The following is a 24,543-nucleotide window of genomic DNA, read 5'->3' on the forward strand; positions in this document are numbered from 1 at the left end:
AGGGAAGACTCTGTCATTTTAAGATACTCCCACCACGCTGTCAGAGAGGTGCTGATACTAATACTTTTGAAGCTTTCATGTTTTCTTATGCTTGAGCTAATAAATGGTAAGTCTGAAAGCTCTATCGTATTGCAAAGTGTCTGTTCTATATCTAACCAGGACTCGTCTAATGGGTTATCTTGCAACCATCTTGCTTTAAATGTTTGAAACAACGTGTGAAGCGGTCACGTGGGTGGAAGGGTGAATCGAAGCATCGTTGCTCATTGGCCACGTGACTTTCAGTAAACAAATCAAGCTCCGACACAGTGTGGATTGATTCTTCTCACCCTTTGCAAAGTATCTCACACTTTGCAAAGTATGTGTTCGTTGTCTGTTTAAGGTTGTTTACAATGTACCAAATTATCAATCTAATCCCTCTGTGTGTGCTCTGAGTTTTCTTTGAGGTAATACAGGACAAATAAAAATTACCCAACGTTTTTGGTGCTGAAACCCGGGAGAGCAGATCCCTTCAGTGGGAGTTCGCCTTCGGAGAGCCGCATGGCGCCACTTCCTCATCAAAGTCCGGGGGTCTGAGAATTGCCCCATCGGCCGGCTGTTTATCTCCGCAGACGAACTTCCATTAACAGGCTCTCGCGCACGGACTCAGGGCGAGTCTGCCACTCAGGGAGAGAGTGAGTACCTAAATTAAATTGCACCCTTTAATTTTTTAATAACCAGTTGACAGTGTGGTTTTACGCTGGTGGTGATTTTGCCATCCACGCACGAAAGACGTTTCGGGCCCCGGTTAAGGGCTAGACTGATAGCCGCCGGACCTTGTCCTGGACTCCCATGCATGGTCCAAAAAGTGTTATTTGTACAACTTGTGACGTTTACAATGGGTAAACCTTCTTTGAAGGTCTTCATGTTTGTCACCACAGAAATGCTGAGCAAATTAACAGGCAGAAAATGTAACAATCGTGATACCCAAAGGCTAGAAGTCCAGTACCGAAAAGAAAAAAAATAAGCCTGCTCGTGTTACCGTCCTGTGCACCAAGAGCACTGGCGTTACTAATGCGCGTGTGTGCATTGGTGGTCCAGTGGTAGGTTTCTCGCCTGCCACGCGGGAGGCCCGGTTTCGATTCCCGGCCAATGCAACCTCTGTTGGATAGAATTCCAAGGCCTGTCCAATGCATCGATCAAAGTTAGTAGTCATCTATAATCCAAGTCTCTCATGTGACAGGCAGTGATTCGCTCACCAATACAAACACCGACCTCTTACTCTTCATGTGCCTATTCCTCAACTGACCTTTTGAAACATCTATGCCAACAGATGGCATTGCATGATGTGCAACAATTGTCGTCAGACAGCATTTATTGGTTACCCTTGGAGCTGTGGCAATGAGTAAAGATGGTTTGAACATCCTAAAGGTTTCCACCACAGAAATCCTGAGAAAAACGACACATTAGGAAGAAACCCTGTGTTCCAATGGCTGTCCTAAATGACAGCTAAAAAACATATCAAATGATCAATCACTGCATTTCAACGAATAAGTGTAAATGAAGACACGGTGGTGCAGTTTATGTGGAAAGCAAGCTAAAAAATGTTGATTTATGCATTCAGGTTGAACTTACAAAACGACTTACAGTTAAATTGAGTTCCAACAAGATGCCGTATCAAAATACAAAAAGCTTCCATTACAAACATGTAGAGACCTCAGGGACAATGAGAAAAACAGGTAGAAGTAACTATTGTGAAAAGAAAATGAAGGCTGCACATTTTACTGTGCCATGCGTGATACGTGCATGCCATAAAGGTTAGCGTGTCCTGGTTGGTAGGCCAGTGGTAGCATTCAACAGCTGCCACGCAAGAGACCTGGGGTTAAATACCAGCAGTTGAAGTGATGGTCAAGTGCAAAATTGGCCATTTTGTTCAATGCATCAAGCTAAAGTTACCTGCGGTCTCCCCGTCGGGGAATCGAAGCCCGGTGTCCCGCGTGACAGGCGGGGATACTGTCCACTATACTAACGAGGAACTCACATTCTGCATCAGCCAGCTACTCACCCGCCATATAAATGTCATTGGCTGGCTTTGCATGATTGGCAACATGCCTGGTCCAAAAAGTGTTATTTGTACAACTTGTGACTTTTACTGATAGATAAATCTGATTGTCAAACAGAGTTACCTCACCCTAAATGTTTGCAGGAATTCTTTTCTGCCTGAGGGCTTCCTTTCTGCTTGAGGTACTTATTTACATTAAAATGTTTGCAGCAACTCCTTTATGCTTTAGGCACTTTTGTTCTATTATATGGAGGCCAAACCGGCCAGACCGGGAGTCTCTTCTGCAGGAACACCATCTTGCCCTGGCCAAGAGACTCGTTGATCTATTATCTGAAGAATCCCTTTTGTCTTCTGTGGATTCCTGAGGCCAAGGGGGTTTTTGAGGAATTTATGGGTGTGTGTGTGTTCTTGCAAATAAATTCACTCCAGAGTTTCGACTCGGGGTGAGAGGAAACTGGTTTTCGACTGGTGTGGATTGATTCTTCTCACCCTTTGCAAAGTATCTCACACTTTGCAAAGTATGTGTTCGTTGTCTGTTTAAGGTTGTTTACAATGTACCAAATTATCAATCTAATCCCTCTGTGTGTGCTCTGAGTTTTCTTTGAGGTAATACAGGACAAATAAAAATTACCCAACGATTTTGGTGCTGAAACCCGGGAGAGCAGATCCCTTCAGTGGGAGTTCGCCTTCGGAGAGCCGCATGCCGCCACTTCCTCATCAAAGTCCGGGGGGCTGAGAATTGCCCCATCGGCCGGCTGTTTATCTCCGCAGACGAACTTCCATTAACAGGCTCTCGCGCACGGACTCAGGGCGAGTCTGCCACTCAGGGAGAGAGTGAGTACCTAAATTAAATTGCACCCTTTAATTTTTTAATAACCAGTCGACAGTGTGGTTTTACGCTGGTGGTGATTTTGCCATCCACGCACGAAAGTCGTTTCGGGCCCCGGTTAAGGGCTGGACTGATAGCCGCCGGACCTTGTCCTGGACTCCCATGCATGGTCCAAAAAGTGTTATTTGTACAACTTGTGATGTTTACAATGGGTAAACCTTCTTTGAAGGTCCTCATGTTTGTCACCACATAAATGCTGAGCAAATTAACAGGCAGAAAGTGTAACAATCGTGATACCCAAAGGCTAGAAGTCCAGTACCGAAAAGAAAAAAAAAAAAGCCTGCTCGTGTTACCGTCCTGTGCACCAAGAGTACTGGCGTTGCTAATGCGCGTGTGTGCATTGGTGGTCCAGTGGTAGGATTCTCGCCTGCCACGCGGGAGGCCCGGGTTCGATTCCTGTCCAATGCAACCTCTGTTGGATAGAATTCCAAAGCCTGTCCAATTCATCGATCAAAGTTAGTAGTCATCTATAATCCAAGTCTCTCATGTGACAGGCAGTGATTCGCTCACCAATACGAACACCGACCTCTTACTCTTCATGTGCCTATTCCTCAACTGGCCTTTTGAAACATCTATGCCAACAGATGGCATTGCATGATGTGCAACAATTGTCGTCAGACAGCATTTATTGGTTACCCTTGGAGCTGTGGCAATGAGTAAAGATGGTTTGAACATCCTAAAGGTTTCCACCACAGAAATCCTGAGAAAAACGACACATTAGGAAGAAACCCTGTGTTCCAATGGCTGTCCTAAATGACAGCTAAAAAACATATCAAATGATCAATCACTGCAGTTCAACGAATAAGTGTAAATGAAGACACGGTGGTGCAGTTTATGTGGAAAGCAAGCTAAAAAATGTTGATTTATGCATTCAGGTTGAACTTACAAAACGACTTACAGTTAAATTGAGTTCCAACAAGATGCCGTATCAAAATACAAAAAGCTTCCATTACAAACATGTAGAGACCTCAGGGACAATGAGAAAAACAGGTAGAAGTAACTATTGTGAAAAGAAAATGAAGGCTGCACATTTTACTGTGCCATGCGTGATACGTGCATGCCATAAAGGTTAGCGTGTCCTGGTTGATAGGCCAGTGGTAGCATTCAACAGCTGCCACGCAAGAGACCTGGGGTTAAATACCAGCAGTTGAAGTGATGGTCAAGTGCAAAATTGGCCATTTTGTTCAATGCATCAAGCTAAAGTTAACTGCGGTCTCCCCGTCGGGGAATCGAACCCCGGTCTCCCGCGTGACAGGCAGGGATACTGTCCACTATACTAACGAGGAACTCACATTCTGTATCAGCCAACTACTCACCTGCTATATAAATGTCATTGGCTGGCTTTGCACGATTGGCAACATGCATGGTCCAAAAAGTGTTATTTGTACAACTTGTGACTTTTACTGATAGATAAATCTGATTGTCAAACAGAGTTACCTCACCCTAAATGTTTGCAGGAATTCCTTTCTGCCTGAGGGCTTCCTTTCTGCTTGAGGTACTTATTTACATTAAAATGTTTGCAGCAACTCCTTTATGCTTTAGGCACTTTTGTTCTATTATATGGAGGCCAAACCGGCCAGACCGGGAGTCTCTTCTGCAGGAACACCGTCTTGCCCTGGCCAAGAGACTCGTTGATCTATTATCTGAAGAATCCCTTTTGTCTTCTGTGGATTCCTGAGGCCAAGGGGGTTTTTGAGGAATTTATGGGGGTGTGTGTGTTCTTGCAAATAAATTCACTCCAGAGTTTCGACTCGGGGTGAGAGGAAACTGGTTTTCGACTGGTGTGGATTGATTCTTCTCACCCTTTGCAAAGTATCTCACACTTTGCAAAGTATGTGTTTGTTGTCTGTTTAAGGTTGTTTACAATGTACCAAATTATCAATCTAATCCCTCTATGTGTGCTCTGAGTTTTCTTTGAGGTAATACAGGACAAATAAAAATTACCCAACGTTTTTGGTGCTGAAACCCAGGAGAGCAGATCCCTTCGGTGGGAGTTCGCCTTCGGAGAGCCGCATGGCGCCACTTCCTCATCAAAGTCCGGGGGGCTGAGAATTGCCCCATCGGCCGGCTGTTTATCTCCGCAGACGAACTTCCATTAACAGGCTCTCGCGCACGGACTCAGGGCGAGTCTGCCACTCAGGGAGAGAGTGAGTACCTAAATTAAATTGCACCCTTTAATTTTTTAATAACCAGTCGACAGTGTGGTTTTATGCTGGTGGTGATTTTGCCATCCACGCACGAAAGTCATTTCGGGCCCCGGTTAAGGGCTGGACTGATAGCCGCCGGACCTTGTCCTGGACTCCCATGCATGGTCCAAAAAGTGTTATTTGTACAACTTGTGATGTTTACAATGGGTAAACCTTCTTTGAAGGTCCTCATGTTTGTCACCACAGAAATGCTGAGCAAATTAACAGGCAGAAAGTGTAACAATCGTGATACCCAAAGGCTAGAAGTCCAGTACCGAAAAGAAAAAAAAAAAGCCTGCTCGTGTTACCGTCCTGTGCACCAAGAGTACTGGTGTTGCTAATGCGCTTGTGTGCATTGGTGGTCCAGTGGTATGATTCTCGCCTGCCACGCGGGAGGCCCGGGTTCGATTCCCGGCCAATGCAACCTCTGTTGGATAGAATTCCAAGGCCTGTCCAATGCATCGATCAAAGTTAGTAGTCATCTATAATCCAAGTCTCTCATGTGACAGGCAGTGATTCGCTTACCAATACGAACAAAGACCTCTTACTCATCATGCGCCTATTCCTCAACTGGCCTTTTGAAACATCTATGCCAACAGATGGCATTGCATGATGTGCAACAATTGTCGTCAGACAGCATTTATTGGTTACCCTTGGAGCTGTGGCAATGAGTAAAGATGGTTTGAACATCCTAAAGGTTTCCACCACAGAAATGCTGAGAAAAACGACACATTAGGAAGAAACCCTGTGTTCCAATGGCTGCCCTAAATGACAGCTAAAAAACATATCAAATGATCAATCACTGCAGTTCAACGAATAAGTGTAAATGAAGACACGGTGGTGCAGTTGATGTGGAAAGCAAGCTAAAAAATGTTGATTTATGCATTCAGGTTCAACTTACAAAACGACTTACAGTTAAATTGAGTTCCAACAAGATGCCGTATCAAAATACAAAAAGCTTCCATTACAAACATGTAGAGACCTCAGGGACAATGTGAAAAACAAGTAGAAGTAACTTTTGTGAAAAGAAAATGAAGGCTGCACATTTTACTGTGCCATGCGTGATACGTGCAGGCCATAAAGGTTAGCGTGTCCTGGTTGATAGGCCAGTGGTAGCATTCAACAGCTGCCACGCAAGAGACCTGGGGTTAAATACCAGCAGTTGAAGTGATGGTCAAGTGCAAAATTGGCCATTTTGTTCAATGCATCAAGCTAAAGTTAACTGCGGTCTCCCCGTCGGGGAATCGAACCCCGGTCTCCCGCGTGACAGGCGGGGATAAGGTCCACTATACTAACGAGGAACTCACATTCTGTATCAGCCAACTACTCACCCGCTATATAAATGTCATTGGCTGGCTTTGCACGATTGGCAACATGCATGGTCCAAAAAGTGTTATTTGTACAACTTGTGACTTTTACTGATAGATAAATCTGATTGTCAAACAGAGTTACCTCACCCTAAATGTTTGCAGGAATTCCTTTCTGCCTGAGGGCTTCCTTTCTGCTTGAGGTACTTATTTACATTAAAATGTTTGCAGCAACTCCTTTATGCTTTAGGCACTTTTGTTCTATTATATGGAGGCCAAACCGGCCAGACCGGGAGTCTCTTCTGCAGGAACACCGTCTTGCCCTGGCCAAGAGACTCGTTGATCTATTATCTGAAGAATCCCTTTTGTCTTCTGTGGATTCCTGAGGCCAAGGGGGTTTTTGAGGAATTTATGGGTGTGTGTGTGTTCTTGCAAATAAATTCACTCCAGAGTTTCGACTCGGGGTGAGAGGAAACTGGTTTTCGACTGGTGTGGATTGATTCTTCTCACCCTTTGCAAAGTATCTCACACTTTGCAAAGTATGTGTTTGTTGTCTGTTTAAGGTTGTTTACAATGTACCAAATTATCAATCTAATCCCTCTATGTGTGCTCTGAGTTTTCTTTGAGGTAATACAGGACAAATAAAAATTACCCAACGTTTTTGGTGCTGAAACCCGGGAGAGCAGATCCCTTCGGTGGGAGTTCGCCTTCGGAGAGCCGCATGGCGCCACTTCCTCATCAAAGTCCGGGGGGCTGAGAATTGCCCCATCGGCCGGCTGTTTATCTCCGCAGACGAACTTCCATTAACAGGCTCTCGCGCACGGACTCAGGGCGAGTCTGCCACTCAGGGAGAGAGTGAGTACCTAAATTAAATTGCACCTTTTAACTTTTTTAATAACCAGTCGACAGTGTGGTTTTATGCTGGTGGTGATTTTGCCATCCACGCACGAAAGTCATTTCGGGCCCCGGTTAAGGGCTGGACTGATAGCCGCCGGACCTTGTCCTGGACTCCCATGCATGGTCCAAAAAGTGTTATTTGTACAACTTGTGATGTTTACAATGGGTAAACCTTCTTTGAAGGTCCTCATGTTTGTCACCACAGAAATGCTGAGCAAATTAACAGGCAGAAAGTGTAACAATCGTGATACCCAAAGGCTAGAAGTCCAGTACCGAAAAGAAAAAAAAAAGCCTGCTCGTGTTACCGTCCTGTGCACCATGAGTACTGGTGTTGCTAATGCGCTTGTGTGCATTGGTGGTCCAGTGGTAGGATTCTCGCCTGCCACGCGGGAGGCCCGGGTTCGATTCCCGGCCAATGCAACCTCTGTTGGATAGAATTCAAAGGCCTGTCCAATGCATCGATCAAATTTAGTAGTCATCTATAATACAAGTGTCTCATGTGACAGGCAGTGATTCGCTTACCAATACGAACAAAGACCTCTTACTCATCATGCGCCTATTCCTCAACTGGCCTTTTGAAACATCTATGCCAACAGATGGCATTGCATGATGTGCAACAATTGTCGTCAGACAGCATTTATTGGTTACCCTTGGAGCTGTGGCAATGAGTAAAGATGGTTTGAACATCCTAAAGGTTTCCACCACAGAAATGCTGAGAAAAACGACACATTAGGAAGAAACCCTGTGTTCCAATGGCTGTCCTAAATGACAGCTAAAAACATATCAAATGATCAATCACTGCAGTTCAACGAATAAGTGTAAATGAAGACACGGTGGTGCAGTTGATGTGGAAAGCAAGCTAAAAAATGTTGATTTATGCATTCAGGTTCAACTTACAAAACGACTTACAGTTAAATTGAGTTCCAACAAGATGCCGTATCAAAATACAAAAAGCTTCCATTACAAACATGTAGAGACCTCAGGGACAATGTGAAAAACAAGTAGAAGTAACTATTGTGAAAAGAAAATGAAGGCTGCACATTTTACTGTGCCATGCGTGATACGTGCAGGCCATAAAGTTTAGCGTGTCCTGGTTGATAGGCCAGTGGTAGCATTCAACAGCTGCCACGCAAGAGGCCTGGGGTTAAAAACCAGCAGTTGAAGTGATGGTCAAGTGCAAAATTGGCCATTTTGTTCAATGCATCAAGCTAAAGTTTACCGCGGTCTCCCCGTCGGGGAATAGAACCCCGGTCTCCTGCGTGACAGGCAGGGATACTGTCCACTATACTAACGAGGAACTCACATTCTATATCAGCCAACTACTCACCCGCTATATAAATGTCATTGGCTGGCTTTGCACGATTGGCAACATGCATGGTCCAAAAAGTGTTCTTTGTACAACTTGTGACTTTTATTGATAGATAAATCTGATTGTCAAACAGAGTTACCTCACCCTAAATGTTTGCAGGAATTCCTTTCTGCCTGAGGGCTTCCTTTCTGCTTGAGGTACTTATTTACATTAAAATGTTTGCAGCAACTCCTTTATGCTTTAGGCACTTTTGTTCTATTATATGGAGGCCAAACCGGCCAGACCGGGAGTCTCTTCTGCAGGAACACCGTCTTGCCCTGGCCAAGAGACTCGTTGATCTATTATCTGAAGAATCCCTTTTGTCTTCTGTGGATTCCTGAGGCCAAGGGGGTTTTTGAGGAATTTATGGGTGTGTGTGTGTTCTTGCAAATAAATTCACTCCAGAGTTTCGACTCGGGGTGAGAGGAAACTGGTTTTCGACTGGTGTGGATTGATTCTTCTCACCCTTTGCAAAGTATCTCACACTTTGCAAAGTATGTGTTTGTTGTCTGTTTAAGGTTGTTTACAATGTACCAAATTATCAATCTAATCCCTCTATGTGTGCTCTGAGTTTTCTTTGAGGTAATACAGGACAAATAAAAATTACCCAACGTTTTTGGTGCTGAAACCCGGGAGAGCAGATCCCTTCGGTGGGAGTTCGCCTTCGGAGAGCCGCATGGCGCCACTTCCTCATCAAAGTCCGGGGGGCTGAGAATTGCCCCATCGGCCGGCTGTTTATCTCCGCAGACGAACTTCCATTAACAGGCTCTCGCGCACGGACTCAGGGCGAGTCTGCCACTCAGGGAGAGAGTGAGTACCTAAATTAAATTGCACCCTTTAATTTTTTAATAACCAGTCGACAGTGTGGTTTTACGCTGGTGGTGATTTTGCCATCCACGCACGAAAGTCGTTTCGGGCCCCGGTTAAGGGCTGGACTGATAGCCGCCGGACCTTGTCCTGGACTCCCATGCATGGTCCAAAAAGTGTTATTTGTACAACTTGTGATGTTTACAATGGGTAAACCTTCTTTGAAGGTCCTCATGTTTGTCACCACAGAAATGCTGAGCAAATTAACAGGCAGAGAATGTAACAATCGTGATACCCAAAGGCTAGAAGTCCAGTACCGAAAAGAAAAAAAAAGCCTGCTCGTGTTACCGTCCTGTGCACCAAGAGTACTGGCGTTGCTAATGCGCTTGTGTGCATTGGTGGTCCAGTGGTAGGATTCTCGCCTGCCACGCGGGAGGCCTGGGTTCGATTCCCGGCCAATGCAACCTCTGTTGGATAGAATTCCAAGGCCTGTCCAATGCATCGATCAAAGTTAGTAGTCATCTATAATCCAAGTCTCTCATGTGACAGGCAGTGATTCGCTCACCAATACGAACAAAGACCTCTTACTCTTCATGCGCCTATTCCTCAACTGGCCTTTTGAAACATCTATGCCAACAGATGGCATTGCATGATGTGCAACAATTGTCGTCAGACAGCATTTATTGGTTACCCTTGGAGCTGTGGCAATGAGTAAAGATGGTTTGAACATCCTAAAGGTTTCCACCACAGAAATGCTGAGAAAAATGACACATTAGGAAGAAACCCTGTGTTCCAATGGCTGCCCTAAATGACAGCTAAAAAACATATCAAATGATCAATCACTGCAGTTCAACGAATAAGTGTAAATGAAGACACGGTGGTGCAGTTGATGTGGAAAGCAAGCTAAAAAATGTTGATTTATGCATTCAGGTTCAACTTACAAAACAACTTACAGTTAAATTGAGTTCCAACAAGATGCCGTATCAAAATACAAAAAGCTTCCATTACAAACATGTAGAGACCTCAGGGACAATGTGAAAACCAAGTAGAAGTAACTATTGTGAAAAGAAAATGAAGGCTGCACATTTTACTGTGCCATGCGTGATAAATGCAGGCCATAAAGTTTAGCGTGTCCTGGTTGATAGGCCAGTGGTAGCATTCAACAGCTGCCACGCAAGAGGCCTGGGGTCTAAAACCAGCAGTTGAAGTGATGGTCAAGTGCAAAATTGGCCATTTTGTTCAATGCATCAAGCTAAAGTTAACTGCGGTCTCCCCGTCGGGGAATCGAACCCCGGTCTCCCGCGTGACAGGCGGGGATAGTGTCCACTATACTAACGAGGAACTCACATTCTGTATCAGCCAACTACTCACCCGCTATATAAATGTCATTGGCTGGCTTTGCACGATTGGCAACATGCATGGTCCAAAAAGTGTTATTTGTACAACTTGTGACTTTTACTGATAGATAAATCTGATTGTCAAACAGAGTTACCTCACCCTAAATGTTTGCAGGAATTCCTTTCTGCCTGAGGGCTTCCTTTCTGCTTGAGGTACTTATTTACATTAAAATGTTTGCAGCAACTCCTTTATGCTTTAGGCACTTTTGTTCTATTATATGGAGGCCAAACCGGCCAGACCGGGAGTCTCTTCTGCAGGAACACCGTCTTGCCCTGGCCAAGAGACTCGTTGATCTATTATCTGAAGAATCCCTTTTGTCTTCTGTGGATTCCTGAGGCCAAGGGGGTTTTTGAGGAATTTATGGGTGTGTGTGTGTTCTTGCAAATAAATTCACTCCAGAGTTTCGACTCGGGGTGAGAGGAAACTGGTTTTCGACTGGTGTGGATTGATTCTTCTCACCCTTTGCAAAGTATCTCACACTTTGCAAAGTATGTGTTTGTTGTCTGTTTAAGGTTGTTTACAATGTACCAAATTATCAATCTAATCCCTCTGTGTGCTCTGAGTTTTCTTTGAGGTAATACAGGACAAATAAAAATTACCCAACGTTTTTGGTGCTGAAACCCAGGAGAGCAGATCCCTTCGGTGGGAGTTCGCCTTCGGAGAGCCGCATGGCGCCACTTCCTCATCAAAGTCCGGGGGGCTGAGAATTGCCCCATCGGCCGGCTGTTTATCTCCGCAGACGAACTTCCATTAACAGGCTCTCGCGCACGGACTCAGGGCGAGTCTGCCACTCAGGGAGAGAGTGAGTACCTAAATTAAATTGCACCCTTTAATTTTTTAATAACCAGTCGACAGTGTGGTTTTATGCTGGTGGTGATTTTGCCATCCACGCACGAAAGTCATTTCGGGCCCCGGTTAAGGGCTGGACTGATAGCCGCCGGACCTTGTCCTGGACTCCCATGCATGGTCCAAAAAGTGTTATTTGTACAACTTGTGATGTTTACAATGGGTAAACCTTCTTTGAAGGTCCTCATGTCTGTCACCACAGAAATGCTGAGCAAATTAACAGGCAGAAAGTGTAACAATCGTGATACCCAAAGGCTAGAAGTCCAGTACCGAAAAGAAAAAAAAAAGCCTGCTCGTGTTACCGTCCTGTGCACCAAGAGTACTGGTGTTGCTAATGCGCTTGTGTGCATTGGTGGTCCAGTGGTAGGATTCTTGCCTGCCACGCGGGAGGCCCGGGTTCGATTCCCGGCCAATGCAACTTCTGTTGGATAGAATTCCAAGGCCTGTCCAATGCATCGATCAAAGTTAGTAGTCATCTATAATCCAAGTCTCTCATGTGACAGGCAGTGATTCGCTTACCAATACGAACAAAGACCTCTTACTCATCATGCGCCTATTCCTCAACTGGCCTTTTGAAACATCTATGCCAACAGATGGCATTGCATGATGTGCAACAATTGTCGTCAGACAGCATTTATTGGTTACCCTTGGAGCTGTGGCAATGAGTAAAGATGGTTTGAACATCCTAAAGGTTTCCACCACAGAAATGCTGAGAAAAACGACACATTAGGAAGAAACCCTGTGTTCCAATGGCTGTCCTAAATGACAGCTAAAAAACATATCAAATGATCAATCACTGCAGTTCAACGAATAAGTGTAAATGAAGACACGGTGGTGCAGTTGATGTGGAAAGCAAGCTAAAAAATGTTGATTTATGCATTCAGGTTCAACTTACAAAACGACTTACAGTTAAATTGAGTTCCAACAAGATGCCGTATCAAAATACAAAAAGCTTCCATTACAAACATGTAGAGACCTCAGGGACAATGTGAAAAACAAGTAGAAGTAACTTTTGTGAAAAGAAAATGAAGGCTGCACATTTTACTGTGCCATGCGTGATACGTGCAGGCCATAAAGGTTAGCGTGTCCTGGTTGATAGGCCAGTGGTAGCATTCAACAGCTGCCACGCAAGAGACCTGGGGTTAAATACCAGCAGTTGAAGTGATGGTCAAGTGCAAAATTGGCCATTTTGTTCAATGCATCAAGCTAAAGTTAACTGCGGTCTCCCCGTCGGGGAATCGAACCCCGGTCTCCCGCGTGACAGGCGGGGATACTGTCCACTATACTAACGAGGAACTCACGTTCTGTATCAGCCAACTACTCACCCGCTATATAAATGTCATTGGCTGGCTTTGCACGATTGGCAACATGCATGGTCCAAAAAGTGTTATTTGTACAACTTGTGACTTTTACTGATAGATAAATCTGATTGTCAAACAGAGTTACCTCACCCTAAATGTTTGCAGGAATTCCTTTCTGCCTGAGGGCTTCCTTTCTGCTTGAGGTACTTATTTACATTAAAATGTTTGCAGCAACTCCTTTATGCTTTAGGCACTTTTGTTCTATTATATGGAGGCCAAACCGGCCAGACCGGGAGTCTCTTCTGCAGGAACACCGTCTTGCCCTGGCCAAGAGACTCGTTGATCTATTATCTGAAGAATCCCTTTTGTCTTCTGTGGATTCCTGAGGCCAAGGGGGTTTTTGAGGAATTTATGGGGGTGTGTGTGTTCTTGCAAATAAATTCACTCCAGAGTTTCGACTCGGGGTGAGAGGAAACTGGTTTTCGACTGGTGTGGATTGATTCTTCTCACCCTTTGCAAAGTATCTCACACTTTGCAAAGTATGTGTTTGTTGTCTGTTTAAGGTTGTTTACAATGTACCAAATTATCAATCTAATCCCTCTATGTGTGCTCTGAGTTTTCTTTGAGGTAATACAGGACAAATAAAAATTACCCAACGTTTTTGGTGCTGAAACCCGGGAGAGCAGATCCCTTCGGTGGGAGTTCGCCTTCGGAGAGCCGCATGGCGCCACTTCCTCATCAAAGTCCGGGGGGCTGAGAATTGCCCCATCGGCCGGCTGTTTATCTCCGCAGACGAACTTCCATTAACAGGCTCTCGCGCACGGACTCAGGGCGAGTCTGCCACTCAGGGAGAGAGTGAGTACCTAAATTAAATTGCACCCTTTAATTTTTTAATAACCAGTCGACAGTGTGGTTTTATGCTGGTGGTGATTTTGCCATCCACGCACGAAAGTCATTTCGGGCCCCGGTTAAGGGCTGGACTGATAGCCGCCGGACCTTGTCCTGGACTCCCATGCATGGTCCAAAAAGTGTTATTTGTACAACTTGTGATGTTTACAATGGGTAAACCTTCTTTGAAGGTCCTCATGTTTGTCACCACAGAAATGCTGAGCAAATTAACAGGCAGAAAGTGTAACAATCGTGATACCCAAAGGCTAGAAGTCCAGTACCGAAAAGAAAAAAAAAAAGCCTGCTCGTGTTACCGTCCTGTGCACCAAGAGTACTGGTGTTGCTAATGCGCTTGTGTGCATTGGTGGTCCAGTGGTAGGATTCTCACCTGCCACGCGGGAGGCCCGGGTTCGATTCCCGGCCAATGCAACCTCTGTTGGATAGAATTCCAAGGCCTGTCCAATGAGTCGATCAAAGTTAGTAGTCATCTATAATCCAAGTCTCTCATGTGACAGGCAGTGATTCGCTCACCAATACGAACAAAGACCTCTTACTCTTCATGCGCCTATTCCTCAACTGGCCTTTTGAAACATCTATGCCAACAGATGGCATTGCATGATGTGCAACAATTGTCGACAGACAGCATTTATTGGTTACCCTTGGAGCTGTGGCAATGAGTAAAGATGGTTTGAACATCCTAAAGGTTTCCACCACAGAAATGCTGAGAAAAACGACACATTAGGAAGAAACCCTGTGTTCCAATGGCTGCCCTAAATGACAGCTAAAAAACATATCAAATGATCAATCACTGCAGTTCAACGAATAAGTGTAAATGAAGACACGGTGGTGCAGTTGATGTGGAAAGCAAGCTAAAAAATGTTGATTTATGCATTCAGGTTCAACTTACAAAACAACTTACAGTTAAATTGAGTTCCAACAAGATGCCGTATCAAAATACAAAAAGCTTCCATTACAAACATGTAGAGACCTCAGGGACAATGTGAAAAACAAGTAGAAGTAACTATTGTGAAAAGAAAATGAAGGCTGCACATTTTACTGTGCCATGCGTGATACGTGCAGGCCATAAAGTTTAGCGTGTCCTGGTTGATAGGCCAGTGGTAGCATTCAACAGCTGCCACGCAAGAGGCCTGGGGTTAAAAACCAGCAGTTGAAGTGATGGTCAAGTGCAAAATTGGCCATTTTGTTCAATGCATCAAGCTAAAGTTAACTGCGGTCTCCCCGTCGGGGAATCGAACCCCGGTCTCCCGCGTGACAGGCGGGGATAGTGTCCACTATACTAACGAGGAACTCACATTCTGTATCAGCCAACTACTCACCCGCTATATAAATGTCATTGGCTGGCTTTGCACGATTGGCAACATGCATGGTCCAAAAAGTGTTATTTGTACAACTTGTGACTTTTACTGATAGATAAATCTGATTGTCAAACAGAGTTACCTCACCCTAAATGTTTGCAGGAATTCCTTTCTGCCTGAGGGCTTCCTTTCTGCTTGAGGTACTTATTTACATTAAAATGTTTGCAGCAACTCCTTTATGCTTTAGGCACTTTTGTTCTATTATATGGAGGCCAAACCGGCCAGACCGGGAGTCTCTTCTGCAGGAACACCGTCTTGCCCTGGCCAAGAGACTCGTTGATCTATTATCTGAAGAATCCCTTTTGTCTTCTGTGGATTCCTGAGGCCAAGGGGGTTTTTGAGGAATTTATGGGGGTGTGTGTGTTCTTGCAAATAAATTCACTCCAGAGTTTCGACTCGGGGTGAGAGGAAACTGGTTTTCGACTGGTGTGGATTGATTCTTCTCACCCTTTGCAAAGTATCTCACACTTTGCAAAGTATGTGTTTGTTGTCTGTTTAAGGTTGTTTACAATGTACCAAATTATCAATCTAATCCCTCTATGTGTGCTCTGAGTTTTCTTTGAGGTAATACAGGACAAATAAAAATTACCCAACGTTTTTGGTGCTGAAACCCAGGAGAGCAGATCCCTTCGGTGGGAGTTCGCCTTCGGAGAGCCGCATGGCGCCACTTCCTCATCAAAGTCCGGGGGGCTGAGAATTGCCCCATCGGCCGGCTGTTTATCTCCGCAGACGAACTTCCATTAACAGGCTCTCGCGCACGGACTCAGGGCGAGTCTGCCACTCAGGGAGAGAGTGAGTACCTAAATTAAATTGCACCCTTTAATTTTTTAATAACCAGTCGACAGTGTGGTTTTATGCTGGTGGTGATTTTGCCATCCACGCACGAAAGTCATTTCGGGCCCCGGTTAAGGGCTGGACTGATAGCCGCCGGACCTTGTCCTGGACTCCCATGCATGGTCCAAAAAGTGTTATTTGTACAACTTGTGATGTTTACAATGGGTAAACCTTCTTTGAAGGTCCTCATGTCTGTCACCACAGAAATGCTGAGCAAATTAACAGGCAGAAAGTGTAACAATCGTGATACCCAAAGGCTAGAAGTCCAGTACCGAAAAGAAAAAAAAAAAGCCTGCTCGTGTTACCGTCCTGTGCACCAAGAGTACTGGTGTTGCTAATGCGCTTGTGTGCATTGGTGGTCCAGTGGTAGGATTCTCGCCTGCCACGCGGGAGGCCCGGGTTCGATTCCCGGCCAATGCAACCTCTGTTGGATAGAATTCCAAGGCCTGTCCAATGCATCGATCAAAGTTAGTAGTCATCTATAATCCAAGTCTCTCGTGTGACAGGCAGTGATTCGCTTACCAATACGAACAAAGACCTCTTACTCATCATGCGCCTATTCCTCAACTGGCCTTTTGAAACATCTATGCCAACAGATGGCATTGCATGATGTGCAACAATTGTCGTCAGACAGCATTTATTGGTTACCCTTGGAGCTGTGGCAATGAGTAAAGATGGTTTGAACATCCTAAAGGTTTCCACCACAGAAATGCTGAGAAAAACGACACATTAGGAAGAAACCCTGTGTTCCAATGGCTGCCCTAAATGACAGCTAAAAAACATATCAAATGATCAATCACTGCAGTTCAACGAATAAGTGTAAATGAAGACACGGTGGTGCAGTTGATGTGGAAAGCAAGCTAAAAAATGTTGATTTATGCATTCAGGTTCAACTTACAAAACGACTTACAGTTAAATTGAGTTCCAACAAGATGCCGTATCAAAATACAAAAAGCTTCCATTACAAACATGTAGAGACCTCAGGGACAATGTGAAAAACAAGTAGAAGTAACTTTTGTGAAAAGAAAATGAAGGCTGCACATTTTACTGTGCCATGCGTGATACGTGCAGGCCATAAAGGTTAGCATGTCCTGGTTGATAGGCCAGTGGTAGCATTCAACAGCTGCCACGCAAGAGACCTGGGGTTAAATACCAGCAGTTGAAGTGATGGTCAAGTGCAAAATTGGCCATTTTGTTCAATGCATCAAGCTAAAGTTAACTGCGGTCTCCCCGTCGGGGAATCGAACCCCGGTCTCCCGCGTGACAGGCGGGGATACTGTCCACTATACTAACGAGGAACTCACATTCTGTATCAGCCAACTACTCACCCGCTATATAAATGTCATTGGCTGGCTTTGCACGATTGGCAACATGCATGGTCCAAAAAGTGTTATTTGTACAACTTGTGACTTTTACTGATAGATAAATCTGATTGTCAAACAGAGTTACCTCACCCTAAATGTTTGCAGGAATTCCTTTCTGCCTGAGGGCTTCCTTTCTGCTTGAGGTACTTATTTACATTAAAATGTTTGCAGCAACTCCTTTATGCTTTAGGCACTTTTGTTCTATTATATGGAGGCCAAACCGGCCAGACCGGGAGTCTCTTCTGCAGGAACACCGTCTTGCCCTGGCCAAGAGACTCGTTGATCTATTATCTGAAGAATCCCTTTTGTCTTCTGTGGATTCCTGAGGCCAAGGGGGTTTTTGAGGAATTTATGGGGGTGTGTGTGTTCTTGCAAATAAATTCACTCCAGAGTTTCGACTCGGGGTGAGAGGAAACTGGTTTTCGACTGGTGTGGATTGATTCTTCTCACCCTTTGCAAAGTATCTCACACTTTGCAAAGTATGTGTTTGTTGTCTGTTTAAGGTTGTTTACAATGTACCAAATTATCAATCTAATCCCTCTATGTGTGCTCTGAGTTTTCTTTGAGGTAATACAGGACAAATAAAAATTACCCAACGTTTTTGGTGCTGAAACCCAGGAGAGCAGATCCCTTCGGTGGGAGTTCGCCTTCGGAGAGCCGCATGGCGCCACTTCCTCATCAAAGTCCGGGGGGCTGAGAATTGCCCCATCGGCCGGCTGTTTATCTCCGCAGACGAACTTCCATTAACAGGCTCTCGCGCACGGACTCAGGGCGAGTCTGCCACTCAGGGAGAGAGTGAGTACCTAAATTAAATTGCACCCTTTAATTTTTTAATAACCAGTCGACAGTGTGGTTTTATGCTGGTGGTGATTTTGCCATCCACGCACGAAAGTCATTTCGGGCCCCGGTTAAGGGCTGGACTGATAGCCGCCGGACCTTGTCCTGGACTCCCATGCATGGTCCAAAAAGTGTTATTTGTACAACTTGTGATGTTTACAATGGGTAAACCTTCTTTGAAGGTCCTCATGTTTGTCACCACAGAAATGCTGAGCAAATTAACAGGCAGAAAGTGTAACAATCGTGATACCCAAAGGCTAGAAGTCCAGTACCGAAAAGAAAAAAAAAAAGCCTGCTCGTGTTACCGTCCTGTGCACCAAGAGTACTGGTGTTGCTAATGCGCTTGTGTGCATTGGTGGTCCAGTGGTATGATTCTCGCCTGCCACGCGGGAGGCCCGGGTTCGATTCCCGGCCAATGCAACCTCTGTTGGATAGAATTCCAAGGCCTGTCCAATGCATCGATCAAAGTTAGTAGTCATCTATAATCCAAGTCTCTCATGTGACAGGCAGTGATTCGCTTACCAATACGAACAAAGACCTCTTACTCATCATGCGCCTATTCCTCAACTGGCCTTTTGAAACATCTATGCCAACAGATGGCATTGCATGATGTGCAACAATTGTCGTCAGACAGCATTTATTGGTTACCCTTGGAGCTGTGGCAATGAGTAAAGATGGTTTGAACATCCTAAAGGTTTCCACCACAGAAATGCTGAGAAAAACGACACATTAGGAAGAAACCCTGTGTTCCAATGGCTGCCCTAAATGACAGCTAAAAAACATATCAAATGATCAATCACTGCAGTTCAACGAATAAGTGTAAATGAAGACACGGTGGTGCAGTTGATGTGGAAAGCAAGCTAAAAAATGTTGATTTATGCATTCAGGTTCAACTTACAAAACGACTTACAGTTAAATTGAGTTCCAACAAGATGCCGTATCAAAATACAAAAAGCTTCCATTACAAACATGTAGAGACCTCAGGGACAATGTGAAAAACAAGTAGAAGTAACTTTTGTGAAAAGAAAATGAAGGCTGCACATTTTACTGTGCCATGCGTGATACGTGCAGGCCATAAAGGTTAGCGTGTCCTGGTTGATAGGCCAGTGGTAGCATTCAACAGCTGCCACGCAAGAGACCTGGGGTTAAATACCAGCAGTTGAAGTGATGGTCAAGTGCAAAATTGGCCATTTTGTTCAATGCATCAAGCTAAAGTTAACTGCGGTCTCCCCGTCGGGGAATCGAACCCCGGTCTCCCGCGTGACAGGCGGGGATAAGGTCCACTATACTAACGAGGAACTCACATTCTGTATCAGCCAACTACTCACCCGCTATATAAATGTCATTGGCTGGCTTTGCACGATTGGCAACATGCATGGTCCAAAAAGTGTTATTTGTACAACTTGTGACTTTTACTGATAGATAAATCTGATTGTCAAACAGAGTTACCTCACCCTAAATGTTTGCAGGAATTCCTTTCTGCCTGAGGGCTTCCTTTCTGCTTGAGGTACTTATTTACATTAAAATGTTTGCAGCAACTCCTTTATGCTTTAGGCACTTTTGTTCTATTATATGGAGGCCAAACCGGCCAGACCGGGAGTCTCTTCTGCAGGAACACCGTCTTGCCCTGGCCAAGAGACTCGTTGATCTATTATCTGAAGAATCCCTTTTGTCTTCTGTGGATTCCTGAGGCCAAGGGGGTTTTTGAGGAATTTATGGGTGTGTGTGTGTTCTTGCAAATAAATTCACTCCAGAGTTTCGACTCGGGGTGAGAGGAAACTGGTTTTCGACTGGTGTGGATTGATTCTTCTCACCCTTTGCAAAGTATCTCACACTTTGCAAAGTATGTGTTTGTTGTCTGTTTAAGGTTGTTTACAATGTACCAAATTATCAATCTAATCCCTCTATGTGTGCTCTGAGTTTTCTTTGAGGTAATACAGGACAAATAAAAATTACCCAACGTTTTTGGTGCTGAAACCCGGGAGAGCAGATCCCTTCGGTGGGAGTTCGCCTTCGGAGAGCCGCATGGCGCCACTTCCTCATCAAAGTCCGGGGGGCTGAGAATTGCCCCATCGGCCGGCTGTTTATCTCCGCAGACGAACTTCCATTAACAGGCTCTCGCGCACGGACTCAGGGCGAGTCTGCCACTCAGGGAGAGAGTGAGTACCTAAATTAAATTGCACCTTTTAACTTTTTTAATAACCAGTCGACAGTGTGGTTTTATGCTGGTGGTGATTTTGCCATCCACGCACGAAAGTCATTTCGGGCCCCGGTTAAGGGCTGGACTGATAGCCGCCGGACCTTGTCCTGGACTCCCATGCATGGTCCAAAAAGTGTTATTTGTACAACTTGTGATGTTTACAATGGGTAAACCTTCTTTGAAGGTCCTCATGTTTGTCACCACAGAAATGCTGAGCAAATTAACAGGCAGAAAGTGTAACAATCGTGATACCCAAAGGCTAGAAGTCCAGTACCGAAAAGAAAAAAAAAAGCCTGCTCGTGTTACCGTCCTGTGCACCATGAGTACTGGTGTTGCTAATGCGCTTGTGTGCATTGGTGGTCCAGTGGTAGGATTCTCACCTGCCACGCGGGAGGCCCGGGTTCGATTCCCGGCCAATGCAACCTCTGTTGGATAGAATTCAAAGGCCTGTCCAATGCATCGATCAAATTTAGTAGTCATCTATAATACAAGTGTCTCATGTGACAGGCAGTGATTCGCTTACCAATACGAACAAAGACCTCTTACTCATCATGCGCCTATTCCTCAACTGGCCTTTTGAAACATCTATGCCAACAGATGGCATTGCATGATGTGCAACAATTGTCGTCAGACAGCATTTATTGGTTACCCTTGGAGCTGTGGCAATGAGTAAAGATGGTTTGAACATCCTAAAGGTTTCCACCACAGAAATGCTGAGAAAAACGACACATTAGGAAGAAACCCTGTGTTCCAATGGCTGTCCTAAATGACAGCTAAAAACATATCAAATGATCAATCACTGCAGTTCAACGAATAAGTGTAAATGAAGACACGGTGGTGCAGTTGATGTGGAAAGCAAGCTAAAAAATGTTGATTTATGCATTCAGGTTCAACTTACAAAACGACTTACAGTTAAATTGAGTTCCAACAAGATGCCGTATCAAAATACAAAAAGCTTCCATTACAAACATGTAGAGACCTCAGGGACAATGTGAAAAACAAGTAGAAGTAACTATTGTGAAAAGAAAATGAAGGCTGCACATTTTACTGTGCCATGCGTGATACGTGCAGGCCATAAAGTTTAGCGTGTCCTGGTTGATAGGCCAGTGGTAGCATTCAACAGCTGCCACGCAAGAGGCCTGGGGTTAAAAACCAGCAGTTGAAGTGATGGTCAAGTGCAAAATTGGCCATTTTGTTCAATGCATCAAGCTAAAGTTTACCGCGGTCTCCCCGTCGGGGAATAGAACCCCGGTCTCCTGCGTGACAGGCAGGGATACTGTCCACTATACTAACGAGGAACTCACATTCTATATCAGCCAACTACTCACCCGCTATATAAATGTCATTGGCTGGCTTTGCACGATTGGCAACATGCATGGTCCAAAAAGTGTTCTTTGTACAACTTGTGACTTTTATTGATAGATAAATCTGATTGTCAAACAGAGTTACCTCACCCTAAATGTTTGCAGGAATTCCTTTCTGCCTGAGGGCTTCCTTTCTGCTTGAGGTACTTATTTACATTAAAATGTTTGCAGCAACTCCTTTATGCTTTAGGCACTTTTGTTCTATTATATGGAGGCCAAACCGGCCAGACCGGGAGTCTCTTCTGCAGGAACACCGTCTTGCCCTGGCCAAGAGACTCGTTGATCTATTATCTGAAGAATCCCTTTTGTCTTCTGTGGATTCCTGAGGCCAAGGGGGTTTTTGAGGAATTTATGGGTGTGTGTGTGTTCTTGCAAATAAATTCACTCCAGAGTTTCGACTCGGGGTGAGAGGAAACTGGTTTTCGACTGGTGTGGATTGATTCTTCTCACCCTTTGCAAAGTATCTCACACTTTGCAAAGTATGTGTTTGTTGTCTGTTTAAGGTTGTTTACAATGTACCAAATTATCAATCTAATCCCTCTATGTGTGCTCTGAGTTTTCTTTGAGGTAATACAGGACAAATAAAAATTACCCAACGTTTTTGGTGCTGAAACCCAGGAGAGCAGATCCCTTCGGTGGGAGTTCGCCTTCGGAGAGCCGCATGGCGCCACTTCCTCATCAAAGTCCGGGGGGCTGAGAATTGCCCCATCGGCCGGCTGTTTATCTCCGCAGACGAACTTCCATTAACAGGCTCTCGCGCACGGACTCAGGGCGAGTCTGCCACTCAGGGAGAGAGTGAGTACCTAAATTAAATTGCACCCTTTAATTTTTTAATAACCAGTCGACAGTGTGGTTTTATGCTGGTGGTGATTTTGCCATCCACGCACGAAAGTCATTTCGGGCCCCGGTTAAGGGCTGGACTGATAGCCGCCGGACCTTGTCCTGGACTCCCATGCATGGTCCAAAAAGTGTTATTTGTACAACTTGTGATGTTTGCAATGGGTAAACCTTCTTTGAAGGTCCTCATGTTTGTCACCACAGAAATGCTGAGCAAATTAACAGGCAGAAAGTGTAACAATCGTGATACCCAAAGGCTAGAAGTCCAGTACCGAAAAGAAAAAAAAAAGCCTGCTCGTGTTACCGTCCTGTGCACCAAGAGTACTGGTGTTGCTAATGCGCTTGTGTGCATTGGTGGTCCAGTGGTAGGATTCTCGCCTGCCACGCGGGAGGCCCGGGTTCGATTCCCGGCCAATGCAACCTCTGTTGGATAGAATTCCAAGGCCTGTCCAATGCATCGATCAAAGTTAGTAGTCATCTATAATCCAAGTGTCTCATGTGACAGGCAGTGATTCGCTTACCAATACGAACAAAGACCTCTTACTCATCATGCGCCTATTCCTCAACTGGCCTTTTGAAACATCTATGCCAACAGATGGCATTGCATGATGTGCAACAATTGTCGTCAGACAGCATTTATTGGTTACCCTTGGAGCTGTGGCAATGAGTAAAGATGGTTTGAACATCCTAAAGGTTTCCACCACAGAAATGCTGAGAAAAACGACACATTAGGAAGAAACCCTGTGTTCCAATGGCTGTCCTAAATGACAGCTAAAAAACATATCAAATGATCAATCGCTGCAGTTCAACGAATAAGTGTAAATGAAGACACGGTGGTGCAGTTGATGTGGAAAGCAAGCTAAAAAATGTTGATTTATGCATTCAGGTTCAACTTACAAAACGACTTACAGTTAAATTGAGTTCCAACAAGATGCCGTATCAAAATACAAAAAGCTTCCATTACAAACATGTAGAGACCTCAGGGACAATGTGAAAAACAAGTAGAAGTAACTTTTGTGAAAAGAAAATGAAGGCTGCACATTTTACTGTGCCATGCGTGATACGTGCAGGCCATAAAGGTTAGCGTGTCCTGGTTGATAGGCCAGTGGTAGCATTCAACAGCTGCCACGCAAGAGACCTGGGGTTAAATACCAGCAGTTGAAGTGATGGTCAAGTGCAAAATTGGCCATTTTGTTCAATGCATCAAGCTAAAGTTAACTGCGGTCTCCCCGTCGGGGAATCGAACCCCGGTCTCCCGCGTGACAGGCGGGGATACTGTCCACTATACTAACGAGGAACTCACGTTCTGTATCAGCCAACTACTCACCCGCTATATAAATGTCATTGGCTGGCTTTGCACGATTGGCAACATGCATGGTCCAAAAAGTGTTCTTTGTACAACTTGTGACTTTTACTGATAGATAAATCTGATTGTCAAACAGAGTTACCTCACCCTAAATGTTTGCAGGAATTCCTTTCTGCCTGAGGGCTTCCTTTCTGCTTGAGGTACTTATTTACATTAAAATGTTTGCAGCAACTCCTTTATGCTTTAGGCACTTTTGTTCTATTATACGGAGGCCAAACCGGCCAGACCGGGAGTCTCTTCTGCAGGAACACCGTCTTGCCCTGGCCAAGAGACTCGTTGATCTATTATCTGAAGAATCCCTTTTGTCTTCTGTGGATTCCTGAGGCCAAGGGGGTTTTTGAGGAATTTATGGGTGTGTGTGTGTTCTTGCAAATAAATTCACTCCAGAGTTTCGACTCGGGGTGAGAGGAAACTGGTTTTCGACTGGTGTGGATTGATTCTTCTCACCCTTTGCAAAGTA

General features: G+C 44.8%; 17 non-coding genes across 17 annotated transcripts; 11 read left to right on the top strand and 6 right to left on the bottom strand.

The window, feature by feature from the left end:
• Positions 1-1,062: 1,062 nt before the first annotated feature.
• On the top strand, positions 1,063-1,133 carry trnag-gcc (transfer RNA glycine (anticodon GCC)). Its single transcript has one exon. It is a non-coding gene; the product is annotated as a tRNA-Gly (tRNA).
• Positions 1,134-3,264: 2,131 nt separating this feature from the next.
• trnag-gcc (transfer RNA glycine (anticodon GCC)) lies at positions 3,265-3,335 on the top strand. Its single transcript has one exon. It is a non-coding gene; the product is annotated as a tRNA-Gly (tRNA).
• Positions 3,336-4,141: 806 nt separating this feature from the next.
• Positions 4,142-4,213, bottom strand: trnad-guc (transfer RNA aspartic acid (anticodon GUC)). Its single transcript has one exon. It is a non-coding gene; the product is annotated as a tRNA-Asp (tRNA).
• Positions 4,214-5,465: 1,252 nt separating this feature from the next.
• trnag-gcc (transfer RNA glycine (anticodon GCC)) lies at positions 5,466-5,536 on the top strand. Its single transcript has one exon. It is a non-coding gene; the product is annotated as a tRNA-Gly (tRNA).
• Positions 5,537-6,342: 806 nt separating this feature from the next.
• trnad-guc (transfer RNA aspartic acid (anticodon GUC)) lies at positions 6,343-6,414 on the bottom strand. Its single transcript has one exon. It is a non-coding gene; the product is annotated as a tRNA-Asp (tRNA).
• A 1,252-nt stretch (positions 6,415-7,666) lies between these two features.
• On the top strand, positions 7,667-7,737 carry trnag-gcc (transfer RNA glycine (anticodon GCC)). Its single transcript has one exon. It is a non-coding gene; the product is annotated as a tRNA-Gly (tRNA).
• A 2,127-nt stretch (positions 7,738-9,864) lies between these two features.
• trnag-gcc (transfer RNA glycine (anticodon GCC)) lies at positions 9,865-9,935 on the top strand. Its single transcript has one exon. It is a non-coding gene; the product is annotated as a tRNA-Gly (tRNA).
• A 2,127-nt stretch (positions 9,936-12,062) lies between these two features.
• Positions 12,063-12,133, top strand: trnag-gcc (transfer RNA glycine (anticodon GCC)). The gene has a single exon. It is a non-coding gene; the product is annotated as a tRNA-Gly (tRNA).
• Positions 12,134-12,939: 806 nt separating this feature from the next.
• On the bottom strand, positions 12,940-13,011 carry trnad-guc (transfer RNA aspartic acid (anticodon GUC)). Its single transcript has one exon. It is a non-coding gene; the product is annotated as a tRNA-Asp (tRNA).
• Positions 13,012-14,263: 1,252 nt separating this feature from the next.
• Positions 14,264-14,334, top strand: trnag-gcc (transfer RNA glycine (anticodon GCC)). Its single transcript has one exon. It is a non-coding gene; the product is annotated as a tRNA-Gly (tRNA).
• Positions 14,335-16,464: 2,130 nt separating this feature from the next.
• trnag-gcc (transfer RNA glycine (anticodon GCC)) lies at positions 16,465-16,535 on the top strand. The gene has a single exon. It is a non-coding gene; the product is annotated as a tRNA-Gly (tRNA).
• An 806-nt stretch (positions 16,536-17,341) lies between these two features.
• On the bottom strand, positions 17,342-17,413 carry trnad-guc (transfer RNA aspartic acid (anticodon GUC)). Its single transcript has one exon. It is a non-coding gene; the product is annotated as a tRNA-Asp (tRNA).
• A 1,252-nt stretch (positions 17,414-18,665) lies between these two features.
• On the top strand, positions 18,666-18,736 carry trnag-gcc (transfer RNA glycine (anticodon GCC)). Its single transcript has one exon. It is a non-coding gene; the product is annotated as a tRNA-Gly (tRNA).
• Positions 18,737-19,542: 806 nt separating this feature from the next.
• On the bottom strand, positions 19,543-19,614 carry trnad-guc (transfer RNA aspartic acid (anticodon GUC)). The gene has a single exon. It is a non-coding gene; the product is annotated as a tRNA-Asp (tRNA).
• Positions 19,615-20,866: 1,252 nt separating this feature from the next.
• On the top strand, positions 20,867-20,937 carry trnag-gcc (transfer RNA glycine (anticodon GCC)). The gene has a single exon. It is a non-coding gene; the product is annotated as a tRNA-Gly (tRNA).
• Positions 20,938-23,065: 2,128 nt separating this feature from the next.
• Positions 23,066-23,136, top strand: trnag-gcc (transfer RNA glycine (anticodon GCC)). The gene has a single exon. It is a non-coding gene; the product is annotated as a tRNA-Gly (tRNA).
• An 806-nt stretch (positions 23,137-23,942) lies between these two features.
• Positions 23,943-24,014, bottom strand: trnad-guc (transfer RNA aspartic acid (anticodon GUC)). The gene has a single exon. It is a non-coding gene; the product is annotated as a tRNA-Asp (tRNA).
• Between the last annotated feature and the right edge of the window lie 529 nt (positions 24,015-24,543).

This window comes from Nothobranchius furzeri, chromosome 2, assembly GCF_043380555.1.
Source record: "Nothobranchius furzeri strain GRZ-AD chromosome 2, NfurGRZ-RIMD1, whole genome shotgun sequence".
Classification (NCBI taxonomy): domain Eukaryota; kingdom Metazoa; phylum Chordata; class Actinopteri; order Cyprinodontiformes; family Nothobranchiidae; genus Nothobranchius; species Nothobranchius furzeri.